This window comes from Peromyscus leucopus, chromosome 8a, assembly GCF_004664715.2.
Source record: "Peromyscus leucopus breed LL Stock chromosome 8a, UCI_PerLeu_2.1, whole genome shotgun sequence".
NCBI lineage: Eukaryota > Metazoa > Chordata > Mammalia > Rodentia > Cricetidae > Peromyscus > Peromyscus leucopus.
The window spans coordinates 30509650-30527584 of record NC_051085.1 but is presented as its reverse complement, the minus strand read 5'-3'; the positions used below and the strand labels follow the sequence as shown (position 1 = coordinate 30527584).

Below are 17935 nucleotides of genomic sequence, written 5' to 3'. Positions count from 1 at the left end.
CACAAATCAAATGCTGTGGCAGTTTGTGTTTGCTTGTTCACTGTGCGTGTGTGCGTAACTCGGGAGACATCCTCTATTAACTGTATGGCTGTGGCACGGTATGCCTCTCTAAGCCTCAGTTTCCCTATAATGTGCATAAACATTACCTACTTTAAAGGGCTGTGGTAGGACTTAGCTGGCCAGATCCACAGTCCTTAACATATGTGAACATTTGGTAATGAGTTATTGAGAGGCATGAATAAATGTGGGAAACCATGACTTCAGATTTTTCTGTCATCTGACAAGCCAGAAAAGGGTGGGGGGAGGAAATGGGAAGGAGGGAACAAGGTGGGAGAGGGGTTAGGTAAGAAAAGAGATTGGGCAAGAGTGAGGGGGGGGAAGGAGTGGACAAGGGACTTCATAGTTCATCCGTTACAGCTGAGCTATGACTCTGGCACCTTCCGCCTTGAAGACACACCACTTCTGTTATTTCTGACTCAGGAAAAGGGGAACCATTCTCTTCTGGTGAATTTCATGTTCCTGGAGGGAGGATGTTAACTGGAAATACAGCCACACTGACATGTTCAGAGGATTAAAAAACACCACGTATCATCCAAGTCAGTAAGGGCTAGTTGCTATTCCTGAATTCTTAACCAGAAATGCCAGGGAGTTAGGACTTTGAAATGAAGTCTGCCATTGAGATTTGACCTGGGACTGGTTACCCTTAACTGGTGCTGAATATTGGACCTCCCATACTGTCTGCTGTTTAGTAGATAATGCGTGCCCAAATTGTTTTTATTATCTAAAGAGAAACTCTTAAGGTTTCAATCTTGCAACTTTGTTTTTCATATCCAAGCATCCTTAAGAATGTTATTAATGCACTGTTAGCATTTCTCCAGCAGGAGGCAGCATCTCCCCATTTTCGCCAGGAGGTAACCATGGTTTCCAGACAAAACTCAGTGCTTACAGAGGCAGTACCCATACATAATGTCTGAACACAGATATATGATTATGCCTTGCTAGGGGCCCAGCTAGGGGTCCTGGGTTTCAAACAACCTGAAATTTCATCAATTGTAGACGTAAATTACATTTTATGAGAGCCACTGGTATTACAGGAATCAAATAAGTTTATCTACAGTGTGCCTCTCTGTGTGATGTTTATATACAAGTCTGTATATTGTTAGTTATGAGTGTTCATATCTACAATTCTAAAATATCCAAATTAAATAGATATTGTCTTTTTATCTGTCATTTCCATTTTTATTTCCCACTTTCTATTGCTGCTGACCTAAAACAAAAACTTAAGACATCCTAGAGCCTTAAAATAATTTAATAATGGCCAGAAGAAATTCAAATAACCTACCTTCAAAAAAATCAATTTTAAAAAGTGTTTAAGTAACTCAATTATTAGTGCTGAGACTATGACCCATCTCTGCTCCTAGTTCATCTCCTATCCATATTCTCCATATAGTTTTTATCAGCTATGTCCTGAGCTCAGACTCTAATACTATTAGTACTAGATCGCATGTACGTGTGTGTGTGCGTGTGTGTGTGTAGACTTATTCATGTTCAAACAAGCAGATGCATTATTTATCCTTTCTTGAGTATGGTCCTAGATCACAAAGCCAGCCACAGTGTCTAGGAGAGGATCATGGGCTTAGCAATTCAAAGCTCATACACACTTCCAGGTAGACCGCCTTGCTGGCTTCTTGGGCAAATCCTCTGAGTTGGGCAAGTCTTTTTATTTTCTAAGCCAGGAACCCAGGCTTGAAAGAAGCTGTACAACCCTCCCAGAGCTAACAAGTCCCATGGACAGGGCCACTGTCCTAAGTAACAGAAGTGCTATTCAAGCTTAGCCCCCAGAACCACCACAAAACACCAAAAAGTTGCGTCCTTCTAAAAAATATTCTTCACAATCAGTTAATTCACAGGCTCATGATTGTTAAGTGTTCATAGTGTGTTTCAGTTGAAGGTGCAAGCTTAAAATCTGTAGATGGTCTCTGTCAATGTAAAGTTCATTTAATTAAAAACCACAAATTTAAAAATAACCATAAGATCTGGGGGGGATAGCTCAGTGGTAGAGTACTTACATGGCAGGTGTGAGGCCATGGGTTTAAATCCCAGCATCAGGAGAAAAGGGGAAAAAAAGAAAGGAAAGCCGGGCGGTGGTGGCGCACGCCTTTAATCCCAGCACTCGGGAGGCAGAACCAGGTGGATTTCTGTGAGTTCAAGGTCAGCTTGGTCTACAGAGTGTGATCCAAGACAAGCACAAAAACTACACAGAGAAACCCTGTCTTGAACCCACCACCACCACCACCTCAAAAAAAAAAAAAAAAAAAAGAAGGAAAAAGAAATTACCATAAGTCACCTAAGTCACCACTGTGTGATCTTCAGTGTGTGTGTGGTAATCCACACTGCAGACAGCAATTCTGAAAAGGTGGTACCTGTCTGATGGAGAGTGGGGGGGAGAGGGGAGTTCTAGGTCCTTGGTGCAGGTGATGATGTGTCTGTCAGTGGCTCCGGGGCAGAGTGGGAAACTGTCACAGACCAGAAGCGCCTCTTCACTTTGACTTTCAAACACTTGGAGTGTCTTAGAGAACACATTCCTTGGAAGGGCAGAAGGGAAGAAGGGATTCTGTAACTGCAGCCTGGTAACCCCGTGACAGCCTACAGAACCATTATCTTATGAGGCTACAGCCTCTAGACACGTTTATGTTAGGAATGCTTAGGTGATAGCAAAGTACACACACACGCAGGGAGAGAGAGGGAGGGAGGGAGGGGTGTGTGTGTGTGTGTGTGTGTGTGTGTGTGTGTGTGTGTGTGTGTGTTATCTGCTTCCTCTATTGTTACTTGTTCTACTGGAAATAGCAACTACCTTGACTGGTATTTTTTTTTTTAACGTATTTTTCATTTGCTTGTCGATTGCTCTTGCCTTAAGGTCATCCCTCCTCTAGGAGAAAGAATCTTCTGTGAGGGCTGGAGAGATGGCTCAGAGGTTAAGAGCACTGCCTGCTCTTCCAGAGGACGCAGATTCAATTCCCAGCAACCACATGGTGGCTCACAACCATCTATAATGAGATCTGGTGCCCTCTTCTGGCATGCAGACATACATGCAGACAGAACACTGTATACACAATAAATAAATAAATCTTTTTTTAAAAAAGAATCTTCTAGGAGATGTATCTCCAGTGACAGCAACAGAAAAGACTTAGCTTAGAACACTGATTTTTCTAATAATAACAACTTTACAGAAACTAGTGCTGAACACATTAAACATGAGGATGTAGATTTAGATGTCTGAATTTTGCCAGCCCTGGGTCAGGATGATATTAAAAAATGAACAAAACACATAGAAAAATGTCCCAAACAGTCTGGAGCCCCATGACCCAGTTAGGGGCATTCAGGCCCAGCCTTAAAGGATACATAGGAGTTTGTCACATGGTGTGGGAGACTGCAATGTTAATCAAAACAGATCCCACGAGTGAACACATGAGGGCTGGTGCAGCCTTCAGGGGCCCATGCCTGCTGATCCTGCCTCCCTGGGCTGAGCCCAGATCCCTCTCTGGCTCAGTCACCCTTCTGTGTGCAGCAGTCTGGACAAGGCCACAGGACCAACAGCCTCAAGTCTGTGATGCAACATGGACCTGGGTCACCAACACCAGTCTCCGGACTGGTGGCTAAGCCACAGATGCCACCCTTGTCCTCTTCCTATTCTGACCACAAAGGCTCTCGCTTCCTTACAGTAACTAGGGCAATTCCGGGTCCTAAGCTCCACCCAGAGTTCTCCCATCTCTTCTCCCAGCTTTCAGGACTGCACCCATTAGTTTCCAGTGGTCCTGTGTGCCTTGCAGTAACTGCTGGAATTCCCTTCTCAGTCTCCAGGTATCAGCCCCTGACCTCCAGGATTCCCACGTGTGCTGGTTTTATCCTCCGTCTCGTGGGTCTTGATCTTTTCTGGGTCCCAGCTTCCCCCTGTGGAGAACCTCAAATGCACACATACCCATGTCTCCCTAATTTGCACAGTGTTCCCAGACTAGATTGGGGGGGGTACAGTTTCCCCTTTTATGAGTCATTTCCCCTAATGACAGTTGTCTGGTGGCATCCGGGGCCGTGGAGGGGAGAGCAGCCATCTGCGTTCGTGGCGGGGGGGCGGGGGGAGATTTTCCTCTGCTTTAGAACGTAATCACTTCCACTCTGAGTCGTTTTCAGTCAGGCCGACAGTAACATGCTTGGCCCCTGAGTGAGATTATGACTAAGGGATGAACTTACTCATCACAGACTTCACCTTTGGACTTCCCTGCGTATTGTTTTTATTCTAGAGCCAAGATTAAAAACCTGACCCCAGAGGTGGGCAGCTGGTGTTTATAAACCTTTCTATAAAGCCTCTGTCCACCCAGACATCGGCGTGGTGATGCAGGAGGGCTCTTGACAAAGGACTTGAGGACCATCTTCATGCTCTGGGCTGTGGCTTTACCCAGCCCCCTCCCCCTTTGCTTAGAAAACATATCCAAACTGGGGGGGAGGGGCGGGGAGGCAAGGGGCACACAGCCCAGCTGAGGGGTGACATGGCCCTAGCCGGTTTTGTCTGACTCAGCGGTGTGCAGCAGAATGTTCTATTTTTCTCTAGCCAAATCTTTTCCAAGTAGACATATCATTTCTTGGTCTGTGTTTTTGTAGGCTCTCAGACATTTTTTTTTTGGGGGGGGGGGTCAGGCTATGATGCCCTGTCTTGTCTAGTCTTACAAAGAGTGCCGAACTGTAAAAGGGTATAATGAAGAGCTCAGAAACTGGCATGACTGTGTGCTGTGTGATGCCTCATGGAAGGTGGCAAGCACCTTCATCCCTTCCCCACAGACCCGCAGAGAAACCCCGGCAGAACTCCCGCTGCTGAGACGACAGTGGGCGTTTAAGGTGTCACCTCCCTAGTCTTCCCCAAGTCCTTCTAGATGCTTCCGCTTGGCCAGTCAGACATGACTAGAACCGTGCATCAAAGCATGGGTTCCTACAATTTTACCTTCTTGCTTTTAAACTATGTATTAAAGTGGCGCCTCTTTAACGAAAACCCAGTGCTATCAAAAGATGCACACGAGGAATCATCCTTGACGATCCAGCCTCGCCACAGACTCAGCTCCGCAAGCCTGCCACCTTCCATGTGGTTACATGGATCTTCTGACCACACCGTGCTGTTTATTAAACCAGTGTGCGCAGGCTGCCACGTCTTGAGTGATTTACAGGAGACATTCTTTAGTTCTTTTAACCCATCACCCTTTCTTCTACTTCTTCCCCCACCCTCCTAATAGGACAGACATTGTGGCCTCACAGCCCCATCTACGTCACTGCCAAGGTTCATGAGGTTCACTCCTGACCCACAGAGTATATCACAGTTACTCACTAGTGTATCACAGTTTTGTTTGACTTCTAGCACCAGATGTTGTTTTTTCTCCTGGAATTAATTAATGCCTTTCTTTAAAAGAAAACACTCAGATTTATCTAAGTGTACCTATCAAATTTTGTACCTATCAAATTTTGATGTTGCATCAATATTATTTTAATATTATTTCAGTATTATCAGACACCCGCTCTCTGTCCTCCTGGATTCGGAATTCCTAACCTCTTGCTCGAGCCTGGGCTCTTTTCTCGGGAAGTTCCTGCACAGCTCTGCTCGGTTGCCTTGCATTGCAGAGATCTGTCAGGTACCCGGTTTCCCGGTCCCCTCGGACTTTGTCTCTTGACAGTATTTCACTCTACTAAGTTATTCCTGCATCACTTCCTAGGATGAGATGCATGGGATGGGGTTACTCCACATTTTTCTACTGTAAAGAATACCACAGGCTGGGCATATCATGGAAACTCCAGGTTTATTGAACTGGTGGTTCTAGAGGGTTGGAACTCCAAGGTAGCACGGCCATGTCTGTTGAGGGACACCTTGTCGCACCACAGCATGACAGAATAGCTCAGAGGGCCCAAGCGCAGGAAGGGGGGTGTGGCGAGTTGAATAAGAATGGTCGGCACTGGTGAAGAAGGATCAGGAGGTGTGGCCTTGTTGGAGGAAGAGTGTCACTGGGGGTGGGCTTTGGGGTTTCAAAACCCATGCTAGGCTCGGTTCTGTGTCTGTCTCTTTATGTCTCTGTCACTTTCTCTCTCTCTCTCTCTCTCTCTCTCTCTCTCTCTCTCTCTCTCTCACACACACACACACACACACACACACACACACACACACTGCAGATCAGTAGCTCTCAGTGATTTTTGTTTTTTGGTTTTTTTTTTTGGTTTTTTTTTTTTTTTTTTTTTTTTGGTTTTTCGAGACAGGGTTTCTCTGTGTAGCTTTGCGCCTCTCCTGGGACTCACTTGGTAGTCCAGGCTGGCCTCGAACTCACAGAGATCCGCCTGGCTCTGCCTCCCGAGTGCTGGGATTAAAGGCATGTGCCACCACCACCGCCCGGCTTGCTCTCAGTGATTTGTATCATGAGCATTTTTTCACCAGATATCCAGACCCCTAGTCACTTTTCCGTGTACATTATTTTTCCCTCTTAGTTTTCTTTCTCGTTGACTTTTTCCCTCCTTTAAAAACAAAAAAGATATTTCTGCATCTAATATTCTCATCTTTCCATTGCTGTCTTAAAGCTCTTCAAATGAGGAAGATCGTCTTCAAATGCTTTCCTCTATGCCCGTGACACCCACTTCTCTGCTCACCATGGGCTCCTTTTGACAGTGGGGTTGGTCAGGGCATCTCTTCTTCAGTCTGGATGCTTCCCTCTGGTGGCATAGCTCTGTCCTGAGAGAAAACAGAGCTTAAAGTGCCACGCAGTGGGAGCCTTCCTGGGTCCTGACATAACATACGGAGGGTGATCGAGCAACCCCGGGCTGTTCACTGGGAACACTTTAGTAACTGTCACAGATCTCCTTTTCTCTTGAGCTTGTTGAGTTTTCCCACTAGAAAGTCCTGCACACATCTGTTTGGGGGATAAGAGGTGAAGTGTGGTGTGGTAGGGAAGTGGAGCACACATCTGGTTGTTGCCATGGGAACAGGTCAGCAGGTCACCCTGAATGCCCTGGTCACTGGAGAGCTTGTATGGTAGCCCATGTCTCTCTCTCCTCCTGTCTTCTCTGGGTCAGCAAGTCCCTTGGAGCTTCAGCTGCAGCTCCCCATGCAGTGAAAAAGTCTCCCTCAGGAAGAGGTGAAGAATCACGAGACACATGTCCACACACACGCATGCACGCATGCATGCAGCCCGGGGAGAATTTATTTCGTACCCAGACTGCCAGCCTCATGCCCAGCTCCCCTAGAGACTGCAGTAGGTGGGCTGGCGCTCTCTCCCCCACCCCGGGAGCTCCCCCTCAGCTCCGCCAACTAGATGCGAGCCTCCAGCTGCTCTCCCTCTGCCAGAAGCTGATGGACATCTGTCTGACATGACCGTCCTTCTCCAACTCACCGTCCCTGAGACTTTGCGGTCTTTCGCAAAGTTAGAATTGCTTGTCTGTTGTTCTAGTGACTTTCAAGGATGAGGAAGTAGAGGCACATCGTCAGAACATTGCAATTAACTTTGAATGTCCCAACTCCCTGGAGGTGAAGGTTCTAGAGCCCAGTGTTGTGTTCCATTGATCCTGACTTGATGTGTTATACGCATTCCTCTCATGGAGTATCAGCCAGGCCGGGGTGTGAACAAACTACGAGGGTTGCCATCAGCATCAGTGCCTTGAAGTGATGGCAAAATCTCAGGCCCCAAAACAAGCCAACTCAAGGTCCCGTTCATGGGAAGCCATCAGTGGAACCCTGTGCACATTGCTCTTAGGATGAGGCTCTGATACACTTTGAATCTGAAATGGCCCACGCGGGGTCCTGTTTGGAGCGCTTGGTCCCAAGCTGTTATCTGGGGAAGCTGTGGACCCTTTAGGAGGGGGTGCCAGCTGGTGGAAGCTGTAGGTATTTAAAACTTATAGCTGGGCCAGGCGGTGGTGGTGCACGCCTGTAATCTCAGCACTTGGGAGGCAGAGCCAGGCGGATCTCTGTGAGTTCGAGGCCAGCCTGGGCTACCAAGTGAGTTCCAGGAGAGGCACAAAACTACACAGAGAAACCCTGTCTCAAAAAACCAAAAAAAAAAAAAAAAAAAAAAAACTTATAGCTGCCAGGCGGTGGTGGCGCACACCTTTAATTCCAGCACTCGGGAGGCAGAGGCAAGCGGATCTCTGTGAGTTCAAGGCCAGCCTGGGCTACAGAGTGAGTCCCAGGAAAGGCGCAAAGCTACACAGAGAAACCCTGTCTCGAAAACAAACAAACAAACAAACAAACAAACAAAACACCCAAAACTTATAGCTGGCCTCACGTCCTGACTCAGTCTCTTCTTGCTGGCCCACTATGATGTGAAGTCTCCACCACATGTTCCCACCATCATGAACGCCTCCACCCCTTCCATGCTGTCGTGGACTGAAGCCCTCTGAGACTCGGAGCCCACATAAGCCTTCCCTCTGTTAATGTTTCTGTCAGGTATTTCGGTTACAGTGATGTGAACATATTTAAACATGGGCTCCAGCCACTGTTTTAAATCGCTAGAAGACATGTTGGTGCCATATTCGAGGTCTCTTTTAGGAGAGGGCTCACAGGTTAAGAACTATAAGGAGCCAGGCAGTGGTGGCGCACACCTTCAATCTCACCACTTGAGAGGCAGAGACAGGCGGATCTTTGTGAGTTCGAGGCCAGCCTGGGCTACAGGGTGAGTTCCAGTAAAGGCACAAAGCTACACAGAGAAACTCTGTCTCGAAAAACCAAAAAAAAAAAAAAAAAAAAAAAAAGAAGAACTGATAAAGAAAGAAAGACACTCTTAAGATTATAAGCTGAGAGCCGGGCGTTGGTGGCGCACGCCTTTAATCCCAGCACTCGTGAGGCAGAGGCAGGCGGATCTTTGTGAGTTCGAGGCCAGCCTGGGCTACCAAGTGAGTTCCAGGAAAGGCGCAAAGCTACACAGAGAAACCCTGTCTCGAAAAACCAAAAAAAAAAAAAAAAAGATTATAAGCTGAGATCCTGGCTATTCAGAAATAACCTCCTAAGTTGAGCCTGGTAAGAAAAGACCCCTCTGTGTCTGGGCTGTCGGGTGTTCCTTTAGGAGAAACGTCATTGTGCATGTCCACAGACCATGGTGACGGCTTCCAAGCAAGAGAGCCGAGGCGCTGGCTGAGTGAACACTGTCAGTCAGCTGATGTACAGAAGACGAAGGCATCGAGCGGTCTGGGCTGCAGCTGTTTGCGTAGCAGTAGCAACAGCTTGTATAATCAATGTGTCATGACGAATGCAAACGAAAGCCAGCGCTGAAATTCCAGCCACACTATGGCCAAGCCAGTTCAAAAATCATCTCACCATTGGAGTTTCTCCCCCTCCCCTCTCTAAATATATTCCATATGAGCCGGGGTGTTGGGACTGCTGGAATCCACTGTGTGCACTTGGAAAGCTGGTTTGAAAGGAAAGTCAGTCAGTAGGGAAAGAACTCGAAGGAAACCCAGAGGCACCATGCAGGGAGACACAGGGAAGGTTCCCTAGCCAGGCTTGTCCCCCGGGTGTGGCTGAGAAACCAGTCACTTGTCCTAGGAGTCACGGGAGGAACGGCGTTCCTGTCTGGGAGCATGTCCCAAGGGGGCCTCTGTGTTTGCGGTGACCCTGGCCCTAACCACGCACTGTGACCCCAAGTGGAAGAGCACAGAGTGGTGCCAGTTCACAAGCAGCATGCTGCCAGCCTGTGATGAGATGAAAGCAGAGCCTGAGAATAAGCATTTGGGGACCTACACAGTGATTTGACAAGACCACAGCCATTTTTTTCCTAACAGTTTGCTTTTATTGTAGTTTACAAAAGTATTCATCTGAGGTGATTTTGGGGGGAGTGGGAGAGGGTGGTTCAGAGCTTATTTGAGAAACCTGATGTAGCTTCTTCTCCTACTGACTCAGAATTCCTAAACCTGTGAAGTAAAATGCCTTCACTTGGGGAGACCAGTTTTCAGATGTCTGGGGCTCTTGCAGCTCCATGGTTCCCTGTGTGATTTGGCTTCCGAGCTTGGACGTGTGTTGCCCCACAGTAGTATTTGGACACCAGAACTCAGGGAGATAAGATCCTTTCCTGCACTCAGTTCCTTTCTGATCTAAACATTTAAGCTGACCCTTCCTACCACAACTACCTCTCTACACTTAGCACAGGACCTCAAACTGACATTGCCTCATTTCTTTACAGCTCTGTTTGGTAGCATCAGGGGTTGGATTGTGGTGAAGTCCTAAGCTTTTATATTAGAGACCATGACTGTTTTAGAAATGAGGTATTTGTAGATAGACTCTACTCAAGATGGTCATACTGGATCAGGATGGACCTGATGGGACACAGAAATTGAAAGACATGGAGAAAGTGGCCATGGAAAATGGGAGAGATTAGGATTACATTGTCAGAGTGTGGTCAGCAAACCTTAGGAGCTAAAACAAGCAGGACAGAGTCCTCCATAGAGGTGGTGAGGCTGTGCTGATACATTGATTCTGGACATGTAGATTCCAGCACTAAGAAAGCCCTATATCTATTGCCTTGGGGAATAGTTATATCCTGGGGCCTGAGGTAGCTTGCCATAGGCCACATAGCACCAGGATTCAGACTTAGATGTAGTTACTATATCAGCTCCCTATACCACCTGTGATTGGTCACTCTAAAGGAAATAATTAGCAATGGCATCTCTCCAGACATGGGGCCATGTAGCTGGAGATTTCTCCAGTCCCAGCAGGCCCTCAGCCACTCAGACCCAAGTAAACACACAGAGACTTATATTATTTATAAACTGTATGGCCATGGCAGGCTTCTTACTATCTAGTTCTTATATCTTAAATTAACCCATTTCTATAAATCTATACCTTGCCACATGGCTCGTGGCTTACTGGTACTTTGCATCTTACTTCTCATGGTGGCGGCGGCTGGCAGCATCTCCTCACTTAGCCTTCCACTTCCCAGAATTCTCCTCTTTGCTTATCCTGCCTATACTATACTTCCTGCCTGGCTACTGGCCAATCAGTGTTTTATTTATCAGCCAAATCAGAGCAACACATTCACAGCATCCAGAGCAAGCAATATCCACAGCAGGGCCATGCTAGTGAGAAGCAGCCCAGACAGTTCCCTTCCCTCCAGCACATGATACTGTTTATGCAACCATTTGCTCTTCCCCTAGCAGACATTCTTACATATCTTACTAAGATACATCACTTGGTGTTCAGGAAATCCTGACGGCCCCATCATCACCCAGCTTACACAAAGGAAAAATCGTGTGTGTGTCCACCCCCAACCCAGAAGCGGAGAACGCTGAAATCTGTGCACGCAGTCTCAGCCACCCCCAACAGTCTATGGATATGGCAACTCTGCAGCCCCCCGCCCCACCCCAGACTGCCTGCACACTCACTGCCCACCCTACGTCACAGAGGGTGGTCCTTGGGAGAGCTCACTTACCATCTGCTTACCCATCTACCTGACAGTGAGCCTCGCTGCAGAGGAGAGAACCCCGCTGCAGAAGAGTGAGCTCCCAAGCCATGAGTGATAGCACAGCCAGGTGTGATCTGTCAGAACACAACCCAGAGTAATCTGGGCTTGCCTCTTAGTCAGAACTGGCTCTGGTGGGCTGAGGCTGCCCGTCTTCTCGGAGCTGGAATAGAGTGCTGACATTCCAAGTGATGATGAAGTCTTGTGTTTGTGGAGGGTGATTTTTGGCTCGGCCACACTTCTAAATTTCCACATTATAGCATGGGATATTGTTTGCCTAAGTATAATAGGGCATGTGAGTTGGTTCCTGGCATTGACCATGGAAGATTAGCTTACTTTTACCAACTCAGAATCAGCCCCAATGGTTATCACCAAAGACCACACAACTCCCAGAGTGTCTATAAGTAGACACTGAACCACATGTGTTATTAGCCTTGATCTTAGGCCATATTATTATTAACTTTGCTTTGGTTGAAGGTAGGCCCCATCATATTGTTAAAATAGGGTTGCACAGCCTTTTAGTGCCTGGAGTACGTCACTTTTAAGAATGTTTTTCTAAAAGAAAATGTTAAATCCCAAATACAGTTTTGGCTGAATGGTTGATTTTAATAGTCCAGAGTTTTAAAAAAGAAAAAAAAAACAACCCTGTAACTTAATTCCTCATAAAACATAAATCAGATTCATGAAGTGTCTGCTAAGCAGTTCCCTCTGCCCAACCTAAAATTTCTACCAGTTCCTCGTCCTCAAGGAATAGCATATTGTTGTAAAATGCCGTCCATGTTGTCCCATCTCAAGACTAAAAATTGCCTCGTGAGTCTCTGACTTCTGTTGCCATGTTGTGGCTGTGGTGATGGGATGGACCTACAGCTCCCAGCTCTTCTCACTCCCTTCTTTCTTAGCGTCAGTAGAGAGGCACCCAGATCACAGCGTGGTCTGCCCGCTCTTACCTTTCAGCATTTTGTAGTGGAGGTCAGTGGGAAAGTTACTCAGACATCCACATCCATGGGCTGAGCTTAATATCGAGTGTGAGCAGTGCCGTCCATGTCTTGTTCAACCTTGGAATTTATTGGCTTACCAGCAACTTCTGCATGCCTGTGGCTTCATCTTCACAGAAGAATGAAAGGCTTGGAGAAGGCAGTCACACATCTGAAGAGTTCCTTCAAAAAAGGTCCAAGTCACTTTCAAGTTCATTTAATGATATCCTCAGTAGTCTAATGCTTTGGGCACAAAACCAAAATCTCCTCCAATAACACAAACTTCGGCTATCAGATTAATCTGAAGCAGAAAACACGTGCAGACAAATCAAACAAACAAATAGAACCTTCGCACAATTCCCCCCAAAGAAAGAAGCCAATATGTCAACATCAAAGGCTCAATATTTTGTCCTAAAAATTGGAAAGTGTCTTCCCCCCGTCATGAGTTCACATTGCCTAAATAAACCGTGTCTCAACTGTGTGCCAAATTTTGTAAGTTGGTGAGGACTTCTTTATTACTATTATGAATGTGACTCTTCTGGCATTATTTTTTATCATCTTGTGCTGTTTTCCTATTCAGAGATATTTAGGAGATCTGAAGCTGAGTCCCAGGCCTGGGCCTTTAGATAAACAGTGCCTGTGGGGACCACGGGCTCACGTGGGCTAGCATGAGCTATTTAGGGCTCAGAAGCCTATTGGAAGTTTGTTATTTCTTCTAAAATTGGCTTGTTATGGAAGGTCTTCCTACATTGTTTCCCTTCTTTTTTTATTTTTTGGGGTAAATTTCATTTCTTACTAATGATGCAGTGGTGTTGAGAACTAAGGAGAAGGGTCTCACTGGCCTACTAACATAGTTTACATTATGATGGTTTGGTTTATGATATCCCATCATCCTAGACACAAGAAGGACAAGTGGAGAGAACATTCAGAAGTGTATGTGGAGCACTGGGAACATTGGGAACACTGGGAACATTGACTTCTCTGATGATTGGGTTGTCCACCCTGGGATGGGACCAGGAAGGTACTAGGAAGCCCCACAGTGCCCCTGAGAGAAAGGAGTGGGGTCTTAGGAGTGAAGGAACTCCATCCTAGCTCTTCTTCTCTCTAATTGCCTTTTGGGGTTTCATGTTCTTATTTAAAGAGGTGCAGATTTCCCTTCAGCCCAACCCAAGTTTGGAAGTTTAAAATCCTTTCAATTATACCTAAAAAGAACTCATCTTCTCAGAAATCTGCTCGAGAACATTCTGGAAATTTTCCCAGCTCACCATAGAAAACACAGATGCCAGATTTCTGGATACCAGGCATGTGGCTGTCAACAGCTCTCATTTCTTCCAGGCCATAGTCAAGAATTATGTGATAGAGAATTGAAAAGAAATTTTTCCTCAAATCCATACATAGCTTTAATGTAATTATAATACATGTGCCTGGAGTATACCCTCACAACACTATTTATGGATCACAGAGTTCTATTTGGGGCAAGGGAACAGAATTCACAGGTAATCAAGTCTATTCAAAGACCCTTCTTGGGTGTGGATATGCAGGCTATATGTGGTTAGCATAGGCTATCCCAGAGCAGTCTGTTAGTCAGTTTCCTGTTACTCTAATTACCCTAGAAAGCAACTTGAGAGAAAAAGGAATTATTTTGGCTCATGGTTTCCGAGATCTTGGTCTAGCTGGCTTTGTTTTTTGTTTTGTTTTGTTTTGGTTTCTTCTGAATATTGGTGAAGAAGAGCATTATGGGAGTAAGAGCCCATGGGATAGAAGGCTGCTCACTTCAGGGTTGCCAGGAATCCGCGAGCAGCATGCCTGTGCTCGAGCTTTCCTCCCTTTATTTTTCCCACATTCCTGCATATAGGTCTTCCATCCTTAACTATCTGTAGGAGTGCCTTCACAAACACACCCAGAAGTGTGCTCTACAAATCTCCCTGATCAGGCAAGGCTTGAACAAGGGCTTGACTTAGCCTAGTATTTGAGCTTCCAAGGCTAGACCAACACAACCCTTTCAGCATCTGTCCGAGCGTGAATCCTAGTGTTGCTGGCAGACTTGATGTGAAGAGTGGCATGGGTCCCTGCAGGCTTCAGCCCTCATCTTGGTAGTAGGTTACCCATGTGGTGCCTTCTGATTGGGGCATCTTGGCTCCTTGGATAGCTTTCTGTTTAGAGTTAGGGAGGAATTCTTTTCCTCCTGCGTTACTTTGAAACTCACCTTTGAAACTAGTAACTGGAGTTGTTTTCTAATACAAATTCTGAGGTCACATGAAGTTGACTGACCACATCCGATGGCACATTCCCATTTGCTCTTGTTTATTTTAAAAATAAACCAGGAGTAAAAAATACACGTCCACCCCATCTCGATGCAAATTGAAGCCAGACATTATTTCCACACATCTGTGAAATGGAGCAAGCAAGCCAACGGTGTGAAATGATGCCTAATACTTAACCATATTTTACTAGTCATTGCTAAGGCTGAATTAACGTTGACATGGAGACTATGTGGAGAATGATGCTGTAATGATAGCCTGTCTTTTTAATATTCTCCACCAAGGATTCTTCACACTAAAACACAGTAGTCAGTTGAGAAACACATTTTCAAAAGCATTTATAGGGCTTTTTAAACATTAAAAGTCCTGGTTTTCTGAAATCCAATCTTCTGTGCTCTCTCACCCATTTGAAGGGTAGCATGTTCTAAACTGGCTCAGAATTTCTCCTTAACAATTCTAGCCCCAGAGAGAAATTCAAGCCCCAAATTTCCACTTGCAGTGTGGGTACCAAACTTTGCTTGGAGAGCAACATCAACCACCACAGAAATGTGAGGCATGAGGACATTCATATTCATGCAGAATGGGGCGGGGAGGGGGGGGCTGTTGCAAAAAAAAGGAGGCATTTTTCTCAAATTAGCATGTGCTTTCATTAGTTAAAGTGATCCTCAGTGTCATCTGGAAAAATAAACATGGGAGATGACTAGTGATTTTTTTTTTTAATTGAGAAGAAATTTGCCCTAGAAGATTCCAGAATACTGGGAAGCTCCTGTTTTAAAATAATGAAGGCAGCAGAGGCTCAAAGGGTGAAGAGAAGAAGGGAGGGGGCTGTGTGAAAGTGGAACGTGGTACAGTAAAGACCATTAAGCCAAATGAGTAAACAAAGAGGAGAAACGTATTGGCTAATTGCTCAGAGGAAAAGTCGTCTCATCTTATGCCACGAGTCTTAACAAATTCCAGATGCTCTAGCACTAGGAACTTTTTAAAAATTAAAAGCGTAAGAAAAAAATACACAAAAGTATAAATGATGATTTTCTGACAGGGTCTGGCTAAAAAAGGAGCCAGCAAGATGCTTGGGTGGGTAAAGGCACCTGACGTTAAGGCTGGTGACCTAAGTTCAACCCCCAGGACCCACCTAGGAAGTGGAGGAATAAGAACTGATTCCTACAGTTGTCCTCAGACCTCCATCGGTTCCCTCCTCTGTTATGCATACATGAGCACGAGAGCATGCATACACAAAGTAAATAAAATGTAATTTTAAAAATAAGAAAAAGCACTAAGAGACATCTACATATAAAGAAAGTAATGAATAGATATATTCAGCTCAAACTTTAAGCATGTTGAAATGTAATTAACAGTTAGTCATACATGCAACCATGATGCATGGCATTATGTTGATATTGTGTTATTGAGAAATGAAGGGTTTTTTTTTTCTGGGTCACAAAAACACTAAGAGATAAAAAGTAGAGGAAAACTCAAGTACTCAATAATATATTGAAAAATAAACCAAATCTCAGTAATACCCCCAGGAAAGTATGAGTCGGCTTCATATTGACTATAAAAATTGCCTGAGGTCATCAGCTACCAAGTAGAAACATTTATTTGGGCTCGAGGCTTCAGCCCATGATCAGATATCAGGCTGGGGTGGGGGTCAGAGGTTTAGGGGTACAGCACATCATGGTCAGAGCCCCTGAAGAGCAAAAGTGGGTCACCTCATAGCCAGGAAATGAAAGAGGACAACAGAGTCCCATGGCCGCCTCTGAAGGGCATGCCCCCACCAACCCGAAGACCCCCCTCTAACTCGGTCATCCTCAACCTCCCTGATGCTGAGACCCTTTAATGCAGTTCTTCATATCGCGGTGACCCCAACCATACAATGATTCCAATGCTACTTCGTAACTGCAATTTTGCTACTGTTATAAATCATAATGTAAGCCGGGCAGTGGTGGTGCACGCCTTTAATCCCAGCACTCGGGAGGCAGAGGCAGGTGGATCTCTGTGAGCTCGAGGCCAGCCTGGGCTACCAAGTGAGTCCCAGGAAAGATGCAAAGCTACACAGAGAAACCCTGTCTCGAAAAAAAAAATCATAATGTAAATGTCTGATATGTAGAATATCTGATACACGAACCCCAAAGGTTGAGAACTGCTACAAGTTCTCCTCCTTAATGTTCCCACCATTCCCCAATAGCACCGACTATGTAGAGAACACTCAGAACCCAAATCGTAGCAGAAATCCACATTAAAAATGAGAGTGCATTTCCCATTACATTGTTATTATCCGTTATATGAGCAACTGCTAAGCAGTATAAAACCCCCGATGGGAAGGGTGCAGGGAAATGCCACTTTAGGAGTGCACTATACAACCTGGGGAAAAGAGTAATTTCCATGATGTGTATATTAATAATTTGCTACTATCATTATTAGTTTGGAATTTTTGAGATGGAGTTTCATGTAGTCCCAGCTGGCCTCAAACTCAGTGTGTAGCCAGACTGGTGTTGAATTCCTGATTCTCCTGCCTCCACCTCCCAAGTGCTGGAATTACAGGGATGAGATGCCATGCCTGGCTAAAAGTAATTTAATGCTGTATAATATGAGCTTTCAAAGTGCCCTTAGCTGGTAAACCGAAGGAAAAATCCTGGGTCTTGATTGTGGTCCTGGTTGTAGAGGATTATACAGCTGTGAAATCTTATCAAATTGCATGCTCGTGATGTGTTAATTATACACATCCTTAATTCCTTAATTTGTTCAACTTCTTGAGGATGAAAAAAAAAAACCTGTATACCATAAGCCATTCAAATCAGTGCATAGAAGCTACTGTCTAGATAAAAATAAGAGGAGAGCCAAAGAAAGGGCTCAGTAGTGAAGAATAGTTCCTGCTCTTCTATAGTGTTTGAGTTTGGTTCCCAGAACCCACTCAGAGGGCTCATAACCAGTAACTCCAGCTCTAAGGGAGCCATTGCCTTCTTGTGGACACACACACACACACGCACACACACTCACACGTACACAAAAATAAAAACAACTCTGTAAAATAAGATAACAGTACAATGGGTTAAGTAGACTTTGGTGCTCCAGTGTGAAAGCCATTACACAGGTAAACTAGTAGAGCACACTTTAGAAACGTGTGTGACATGTGTTGGGACTTGAAGCAAGAAAGGAAAGCAAACCGTATTTATAAGACAATACCACTGTGTTTGAGAAACGGTGTAAGCACAAGAAAACGATAAAGTTGAAA

General features: G+C 45.4%; 1 protein-coding gene across 1 annotated transcript in view; it reads left to right on the top strand.

Annotated features, from left to right (window-relative positions):
• The window catches only part of Ust (uronyl 2-sulfotransferase), a 284504-nt gene that overhangs the window by 248500 nt on the left and 18069 nt on the right, over positions 1 to 17935 (top strand). The gene's annotated exons all lie outside the window — the stretch shown is intronic.